Raw genomic sequence first — 10,036 nt, forward strand, 5'->3', positions numbered from 1 at the left:
TTCCGATTTATATTTAAAAACGGAAAAAACACATCAAAACTCATCAAGAAAACCATTAAAAACCTTTTTTTATGCTTTTTGATGGCTTTTGGTGTTTTTTTTTATGCTTTGTGATGGTTTTTTGTTTTAATCAAAAAACCCGAAAAAAAAAAAATTTTTTTTGTGTTTTCACATAAAATTCAACATATTCCTAAATACGCCTCTGGCTAGCGTTGATCAGCTAAAACACGTACCAACAAGTGTTCGTCAAGAAAGTATGAATAATTTCATGTTAACCAGAGCCGTGCATTTTAGGTGAATAAAATTAAATTTCTCGAATAACAAACGGTCGATTTTAATGAAACATACGTCGAAATGATCTGTATCTCTGGATGCATCTAATTATTTACGTTTCTTTTTTTGTGTGTTTTCACATAAAATTCAACATATACCTAAATACGCCTCTGGCTAGCGAACGCGATGCTGTTTCAGCAAATTCTTACGGAATTGGACGCTTTTATCTCATTAGTCAGGGACGTATTTGGAAAAAGAAGAATTATCGCTTGAGGGTGTCAAAGGGCAGGAAGTTTACAATTTTTGCTACGTAGACAAGTACGGGTTCACTGAAACATGATTTCTTAAGAATAAAATTACTTCATAGATAACTGAAACACGTTTCATCATTTCCGTTTAGTTTTGTTTAAGTCAACAATTTTCCGCCATATTTAATTGAAATCCAATTCCTTTTATAAACAATATAAAAATATGTGTGTAATCAACTATTTAAATAAATTCAAGTCAGCGAAGAATGAAACATGAGGAAAGCAACTGAATCATCAACTTTAGAGTTCTCAAGAAAACCTACACTATAATAAAAATGGGGGGAAAAAGTAGGGGTGGGGATTAATATAGTGTATAAATTAAAGATCACACACAAGAACAGATTAATAAGTATCCTGCAAGTATATAACATAATAATTAATTAACGACAGAAATGTGTAAGCTTATATATACTTTTTGTAGTATTTAAAGTTCTAAAAAATTTTGTTTCAGTAGAAAAATTTGTTATCTGCCCCTATGTTGCCAGCCACAGACTTTTATAGAATAGGCTGAGAAAGCATATTTTCAAATGTCACCGGGATACCTGGGAAAGGGAGCGGAAACTCTTGGAGACTGCACTTCCCAAACCATCTACACCACACCCACCACCATCAAAGTGGTTCAGCAAACCAACGCCAACACCACCGCAAGTGGAAAACTGGGACAACGAGACCTATGTCCCAAAGTTAGATAGGTCCCTGTTTTTTTAGACGGAACAGCCTTAAACGCCTACCATGCGACATTTAACAAATATATAAGTAAACAATAATTTCAGCGATCTGCACCAGAAAATCGTGAACGGTTTGAAGTTGTACTTGGTAAATAGAGGTCCGATCGGTCAAACCATCAATATCGAATGTATCGAAGAATGAAGAAGGCATTGGTTCATGTGGAAAACAAATCAAGTGCAGTTAGACTGCTTCGTCGTAGATTAGAATTACATTTAAAACGAATTAGTTCTTTAAAAGAAGCAACTGAAATGTATGAAATAAGGACTAAATTGAATAATCTAAAGCTGTAACAGAAATTGTAATAAATATAATTTAATTCGTTCGGTGTATTATTTTCCCCAGTCTGATGTAAAAAATATTTGATTGCAAACCGTCATGAATAAAAGACGTGTTTGTTTCGACAAAGTTCAGGTTATTTTCTTAATAAATGATAAAGAAAGCCGAATTAATACTTGGTTATACGATGTTAAAAGATTTCAAATGAATGTGGAACGTTTCGAATTGCAAATAAAGCCCTTAATCGAAAAAATGATGGAGAAGAAGGGAAAATTTAGAAAAATAATCGACAAATTGGATTCAGAATTAAAAATTATTCAGCAAAGAAAATCAGTTAAATAACTGTGCATATTGCGGTTAAACCAGATTTAAATTTAAAACTTATTAGTTTCTTAAAAGGTATAAAGTACGAACTTGTTTGTATAACCTTAAGCTGTAATTGAAATTATGATAAATATTATTTATTTCGTTTGGTGTATTATTTTCCCCAGTCTCATATAAAATTATTTAATTGCGAATAACCGCAACGAATAAAAGCCGTGTTTGTTCCGACAAAATTCCAGATATTGTCTTCATAAATAAATGTTCATCAGCAACTTTCTGCCGATTTAAGCTTCTTTGCACTCGAAATCTCGTACGTTACAATCAATTCAACGTAAAAATAATTATGCAAAACACGTCCGTGATTATTAGAATAAAAGATCAAATGTCGGAAGGCGAGTATGTTGTTTGAAATTAAAAAAAAATTACTTACGGCATTGACAACAGGCAATAAAATTATCCGTTCTCCCTCGAAAACATGCATATACACGCACACACATCACAGAAGCCACCATTTAGTGCAACAAAACCACCTTTTTTTCTCAAATAATTACGAATCTTTCCACGGTAAAATTCCGAAACACGCCGCCCGTCATTGTTACAACAAAGAAATAAATAACGCGATGCCGTTTCAGCAAATTCTTACGAAAATGGACGCTGTTATCTCATTGACAGGGACGTATTCGGAAATATTACAAAAAAAAGAATAATCGCTTGAGGAATAAAAATCGTTTATTTTGTTTAGTGTATTATTTTACGGTTGGTTTTTGATGGTTTTTGTTGGTTTTTGATGGTTTTTTGGTGTCTTTTGATGGTTTTTTCTGTTGGTTTTTTATGACTTTTTGATGTCTTTTGATGGTTTTTTATTGGTGTTTGATAGTTTTTTGGTGTCTTTTGATAGTTTTTTTGTTGGTTTTTGATGGTTTTTTGGTGTCTGTTGATGTTTTTTTTGTTGGTTTTTTATGGCTTTTTGCTGTCTTTTGATGATTTTTTTGTTGGTTTTTGTTGGTTTTTTCGTGTCTTTTGATGGTTTATTGTTGGTTTTTGATGGTTTTTTCGTGCCTTTTGATGGTTTTTTGTTGGTTTTTGAAGTTTTTTTGATGTTTATTATTTTGTGTGTTTTCATATAAAATTCAACAAAAAGCTGTTCTCGTTCAGCATCACGAGACGTGTTTGTTTGGGTACAAGTCATCATTTCCTTAGAACGGAAATTATGAGTTGCAAGAAACAGAATCAGATAGAAATAATAGTTGATTACACACATATTTTTATATTGTTTATAAAAAGAATTGGATTTCAATTCAATATGGCGGAAAATTGTTGACCTAATCAAAATTAAACGGAAATGATGAAAAGTGAAACTACAGTCAATATATTCATTGTAATCTGAGAGATGTAAAATTGTACCTTAATGATACCGTATCCCTACGACAACATGAATATTGAATTCACAAATAATTGGTATGCAATTCTCAATGATATGTTTAAATACGCCTCTGGCTAGCGTTGATCAGCGAAAAACACGTACCAACAAGAAGTGTTTGTCAAGAAAGCATGAATAATTTCATGTTAAGCAGAGCCCTGCATTTTAAGTGAATAAAATTAAATATCTCGATTAACAATAGATCGATTTTAATGAAAGATACTTCGAAATGATCTGTGTCTCTGGATGCATCTAATTATTTCCGTTTCTTGATTTCTTAAGGATAAAATTGTTTTGTAGATGGAGGCGGGATAACTGAAACACGTTTCATGATTTCCGTTTAATTTTGTTTAGGTCAACAATTTTCCGCCATATTTAATTGAAATCCAATTCTTTTTATAAACAATATTAAAATATGTGTAATCAACTATTTTTTTTATTTGATTCTATTTCTTGCAAGTCATCAATTCCGTTATAAGGAAATGATGACTTGTAAGGATAATTTTGCTTGGATTAACAGTTTTTGCTGCGTAGACAGGTATACAAATTTCATTCAAGAAATACCCACATAAAACTTTACGACAGATAATGAGTGAAACCCCTGCAAAATGGCAACAGTAATTTATTGCTTTTAACACCCTATGCAACCAGATATCGGCACGTTCCGACAGAATTTTTCAGGGCCGTAATCTGTTAAAAAAATAAGGTGAAATAAAAGACAAATTGTATTAGTTAAATAATATTTATAAGATTATTATAAGTCACTTTCAGACTCAGATGAGCCGCTACTTATTGAAATTATAATTTCGTTAGGCCGTGTATTTACAAATGTTGATTCAAGTTTTATAACATGCCGAACACAATTCTGCCATTTTTCAGAAGATAAGAGTTCTGATTGTTGTCTAATGAGATTTTCTACAGCGGGAGAACTTTCTGGACGATTATTATATTTTCTGATATTATACCTATAACATTACCGAAATCAGGTAAAACTTTCAACTCAACCCGAATACAGCTCTATAAAAAACCATTAAAAAAATAATCGCTTGAGGAATAAAAATTGTTTACTTCGTGTAGTGTATTATTTTACGGTTGGTTTTTGATGGTTTTTTGGTGTCCTTTGATGGTTTTTTGTTGGTTTTTTGGTGTCTTTTGATGGTTTTTTCTGTTGATTTTTTATGACTTTTTGGTGCCTTTTGATTGTTTTTTGTTGGTGTTTGATAGTTTTTTGGTGTTTTTTGATGGTTTTTTGTTGGTTTTTGAAGTTTTTTTTTTGATGTTTCTTATTTTGTGTGTTTTCATATAAAATTCAACAAAAAGCTGTTCTCGTTCAACATCGCGAGACGTGTTTGGGTACAAATCATCATTTCCTTAGAACGGAAATTATGACTTGCAAGAAACAGAATCAGATAAAAAATAGTTGATTACACATATATTTTTATATTGTTTATAAAAAGAATTGGATTTCAATTAAATATGGCGGAAAATTGTTGACCTAAACAAAATTAAACGGAAATGATGAAACGTGTTTCAGGTATCCCGCCCCTGTATACGAAACAATTTTCTTCTTAGGAAATCATATTTCAGTGAATCCGTACTTGTCGACGCAGCAAAAATTGTAAACGGCGTATTTAGGAATATGTTGAATTTTATGTGAAAACACACAAAAAAAAAAGAAACGTAATTAATTAGATGCGTCCAGAGATACAGATTATTTCCAAGTATGTTTCATTAAAATTGATCTATTGTTATTCGGGATTTTTAATTTCATTCACCTAAAATGCACGGCCCTGATTAACATGAAATTACTCATGCTTTTTTAGGCGAACACTTGTTGGTACGTTTTTTTACCTGATCAATGATAGCCAGAGGCGTATTTAAGAATATGTTCAATTTTATGTGAAAACACACAAAAAAAAATGTTTGATGGTTTATTGACCAAAACAAAAAACCATCAAAAAGCATCCAAAAAACATGGAAAGCCATCAAAAAGCATAATAAAACTTTCTAATGGTTTTTTTGGTGAGTTGTGATGTCCATTTGCAGCTTTTAAATATAAATCGGAATTTTCTCCAAATGTACCAAATTGCTAATCTAAGCAAAATTATTCTTGCAAGTCATCATTTCCTTAGAACGGAAATGTTTGTTGGTTTTTGATGGCTTTTTTTGGTGTCTTTTGATGGTTTTTTCTGTTGGTTTTTTATGAGTTTTTGGTGTCTTTTGATGGTTTTTTGTTGGTTTTTAAAGATTTTTGATGTTTCTTATTTTGTGTGTTTTCATACAAAATTCAACAAAAAGCTGTTCTCGTTCAGCATGGCGAGACGTGTTTGGGTACAAGTCATCATTTCCTTAGAACGGAAATTATGACTTGCAAGAAACAGAATCAGATAAAAAATAGTTGATTACACATATATTTTTATATTGTTTATAAAAAGAATTGGATTTCAATTAAATATGGAGGAAAATTGTTGACCTAAACAAAATTAAACGGAAATGATGAAACGTGTTTCAGTTATCCCGCCCCTGTATACGAAACAATTTTATTCTTAGGAAATCATATTTCAGTGAATCCGTACTTGTCGACGCAGCAAAAATTGTAAACGGCGTATTTAGGAATATGTTGAATTTTATGTGAAAACACACAAAAAAAAAAAGAAACGTAATTAATTAGATGCGTCCAGAGGTACAGATTATTTCCAAGTATGTTTCATTAAAATTGATCTATTGTTATTCGGGATATTTAATTTCATTCAACTAAAATGCACGGCCCTGATTAACATGAAATTACTCATGCTTTTTTTTTTTTTTTTGGCGAACACTTGTTGGTATGTTTTTTTACCTGATCAATGCTAGCCAGAGGCGTATTTAAGAATATGTTCAATTTTATGTGAAAACACACAAAAAAAAAATGTTTGATGGTTTATTGACCAAAACAAAAAACCATCAAAAAGCATCCAAAAAACATGAAAAGCCATCAAAAAGCATAATAAAACTTTCTAATGGTTTTTTGGAGAATTGTGATGTCCATTTGCAGCTTTTAAATATAAATCGGAATTTCCTCCAAATGTTTCAAATTGCTAATCTAAGCAAAATTATTCTTGCAAGTCATCATTTCCGTTCTACACAATTAAATATGGAGGAAAATTGTTGACCTAAACAAAATTAAAAGGAAATGATGAAACGTGTTTCAGTTATCCCACCCCTGTCTACGAAACTATTTTATTCTTAAGAAATCATGTTTCAGTGAACCCGTACTTGTCTACGCAGCAAAAATTGTAAACTTCCTGCCCTTTGACACCCTCAAGCGATAATTCTTCTTTTTTCAAATACGTCCCTGACTAATGAGATAAAAGCGTCCAATTCCCTAAGAATTTGCTGAAACAGCATCGCGTTCGCTAGTCAGAGGCGTATTTAGGTATATGTTGAATTTTATGTGAAAACACAAAAAACGTTTTTTGATGGTTTTTTGATCAAAACAAAAAACCATCAAAAAGCATAAAAAAAACATCAAAAGCCATCAAAAAGCATAAAAAAAGTTTTTAATGGTTTTTTAATGAGTTTTGATGTCTTTGCAGATTTTAAATATAAATCGCAATATTCTTCATAAAGTTTTATGTGGGTATATCTCGAATGAATTTGGTATACCTGTCTACGCAGCAAAAATTGTTAATCTAAACAAAATTTATCCTTACAAGTCATCATTTCCTTATAACGGAAATGATGACTTGCAAGAAATAGAATCAAATAAAAAAAAAATAATTGATTACACACATATTTTAATATTGACTAAAAACATCAACAGACACCAAAAAACCATCAAAAACCAACAAAAAAACTATCAAAAGACACCAAAAAACTATCAAACACCAATAAAAAACCATCAAAAGACATCAAAAAGTCATAAAAAACCAACAGAAAAAACCATCAAAAGACACCAAAAAACCATCAAAAACCAACAAAAACCATCAAAAACCAACCGTAAAATAATACACTAAACAAAATAAACGATTTTTATTCCTCAAGCGATTATTCTTTTTTTTGTAATATTTCCGAATACGTCCCTGTCAATGAGATAACAGCGTCCATTTTCGTAAGAATTTGCTGAAACGGCATCGCGTTATTTATTTCTTTGTTGTAACAATGACGGGCGGCGTGTTTCGGAATTTTACCGTGGAAAGATTCGTAATTATTTGAGAAAAAAAGGTGGTTTTGTTGCACTAAATGGTGGCTTCTGTGATGTGTGTGCGTGTATATGCATGTTTTCGAGGGAGAACGGATAATTTTATTGCCTGTTGTCAATGCCGTAAGTAATTTTTTTTTAATTTCAAACAACATACTCGCCTTCCGACATTTGATCTTTTATTCTAATAATCACGGACGTGTTTTGCATAATTATTTTTACGTTGAATTGATTGTAACGTACGAGATTTCGAGTGCAAAGAAGCTTAAATCGGCAGAAAGTTGCTGATGAACATTTATTTATGAAGACAATATCTGGAATTTTGTCGGAACAAACACGGCTTTTATTCGTTGCGGTTATTCGCAATTAAATAATTTTATATGAGACTGGGGAAAATAATACACCAAACGAAATAAATAATATTTATCATAATTTCAATTACAGCTTAAGGTTATACAAACAAGTTCGTACTTTATACCTTTTAAGAAACTAATAAGTTTTAAATTTAAATCTGGTTTAACCGCAATATGCACAGTTATTTAACTGATTTTCTTTGCTGAATAATTTTTAATTCTGAATCCAATTTGTCGATTATTTTTCTAAATTTTCCCTTCTTCTCCATCATTTTTTCGATTAAGGGCTTTATTTGCAATTCGAAACGTTCCACATTCATTTGAAATCTTTTAACATCGTATAACCAAGTAATAATTCGGCTTTCTTTATCATTTATTAAGAAAATAACCTGAACTTTGTCGAAACAAACACGTCTTTTATTCATGACGGTTTGCAATCAAATATTTTTTACATCAGACTGGGGAAAATAATACACCGAACGAATTAAATTATATTTATTACAATTTCTGTTACAGCTTTAGATTATTCAATTTAGTCCTTATTTCATACATTTCAGTTGCTTCTTTTAAAGAACTAATTCGTTTTAAATGTAATTCTAATCTACGACGAAGCAGTCTAACTGCACTTGATTTGTTTTCCACATGAACCAATGCCTTCTTCATTCTTCGATACATTCGATATTGATGGTTTGACCGATCGGACCTCTATTTACCAAGTACAACTTCAAACCGTTCACGATTTTCTGGTGCAGATCGCTGAAATTATTGTTTACTTATATATTTGTTAAATGTCGCATGGTAGGCGTTTAAGGCTGTTCCGTATAAAAAAACAGGGACCTATCTAACTTTGGGACATAGGTCTCGTTGTCCCAGTTTTCCACTTGCGGTGGTGTTGGCGTTGGTTTGCTGAACCACTTTGATGGTGGTGGGTGTGGTGTAGATGGTTTGGGAAGTGCAGTCTCCAAGAGTTTCCGCTCCCTTTCCCAGGTATCCCGGTGACATTTGAAAATATGCTTTCTCAGCCTATTCTATAAAAGTCTGTGGCTGGCAACATAGGGGCAGATAACAAATTTTTCTACTGAAACAAAATTTTTTAGAACTTTAAATACTACAAAAAGTATATATAAGCTTACACATTTCTGTCGTTAATTAATTATTATGTTATATACTTGCAGGATACTTATTAATCTGTTCTTGTGTGTGATCTTTAATTTATACACTATATTAATCCCCACCCCTACTTTTTCCCCCCATTTTTATTATAGTGTAGGTTTTCTTGAGAACTCTAAAGTTGATGATTCAGTTGCTTTCCTCATGTTTCATTCTTCGCTGACTTGAATTTATTTAAATAGTTGATTACACACATATTTTTATATTGTTTATAAAAGGAATTGGATTTCAATTAAATATGGCGGAAAATTGTTGACTTAAACAAAACTAAACGGAAATGATGAAACGTGTTTCAGTTATCTATGAAGTAATTTTATTCTTAAGAAATCATGTTTCAGTGAACCCGTACTTGTCTACGTAGCAAAAATTGTAAACTTCCTGCCCTTTGACACCCTCAAGCGATAATTCTTCTTTTTCCAAATACGTCCCTGACTAATGAGATAAAAGCGTCCAATTCCGTAAGAATTTGCTGAAACAGCATCGCGTTCGCTAGCCAGAGGCGTATTTAGGTATATGTTGAATTTTATGTGAAAACACACAAAAAAAGAAACGTAAATAATTAGATGCATCCAGAGATACAGATCATTTCGACGTATGTTTCATTAAAATCGACCGTTTGTTATTCGAGAAATTTAATTTTATTCACCTAAAATGCACGGCTCTGGTTAACATGAAATTATTCATACTTTCTTGACGAACACTTGTTGGTACGTGTTTTAGCTGATCAACGCTAGCCAGAGGCGTATTTAGGAATATGTTGAATTTTATGTGAAAACACAAAAAAAATTTTTTTTTTTTCGGGTTTTTTGATTAAAACAAAAAACCATCACAAAGCATAAAAAAAAAACACCAAAAGCCATCAAAAAGCATAAAAAAAGGTTTTTAATGGTTTTCTTGATGAGTTTTGATGTGTTTTTTCCGTTTTTAAATATAAATCGGAATATTCTCCTAAGGTATGAAATTGCTGATCTAAGCAAAATTATCCTTGCAAGTCATCATTTCC

At 31.5% G+C, this 10,036-nt stretch overlaps 2 long non-coding RNA genes across 2 annotated transcripts; one reads left to right on the forward strand and one right to left on the reverse strand.

Annotated features, from left to right (window-relative positions):
* Positions 1-936: 936 nt before the first annotated feature.
* LOC135136690 (uncharacterized) lies at positions 937-1,630 on the forward strand. Its single transcript, XR_010281744.1, has 2 exons — positions 937-977; positions 1,033-1,630. It is a non-coding gene; the product is annotated as an uncharacterized LOC135136690 (long non-coding RNA).
* Positions 1,631-8,343: 6,713 nt separating this feature from the next.
* Positions 8,344-9,037, reverse strand: LOC135136691 (uncharacterized). Its single transcript, XR_010281745.1, has 2 exons — positions 8,997-9,037; positions 8,344-8,941 (listed from the first exon to the last, which is right to left on the reverse strand). It is a non-coding gene; the product is annotated as an uncharacterized LOC135136691 (long non-coding RNA).
* Between the last annotated feature and the right edge of the window lie 999 nt (positions 9,038-10,036).

The sequence above is a fragment of the Zophobas morio genome, unplaced genomic scaffold (genome assembly GCF_036711695.1).
Source record: "Zophobas morio isolate AGI-343-1 ecotype UQ-CSIRO unplaced genomic scaffold, CSIRO_AGI_Zmor_V1 ptg000026l, whole genome shotgun sequence".
Taxonomy (NCBI): domain Eukaryota; kingdom Metazoa; phylum Arthropoda; class Insecta; order Coleoptera; family Tenebrionidae; genus Zophobas; species Zophobas morio.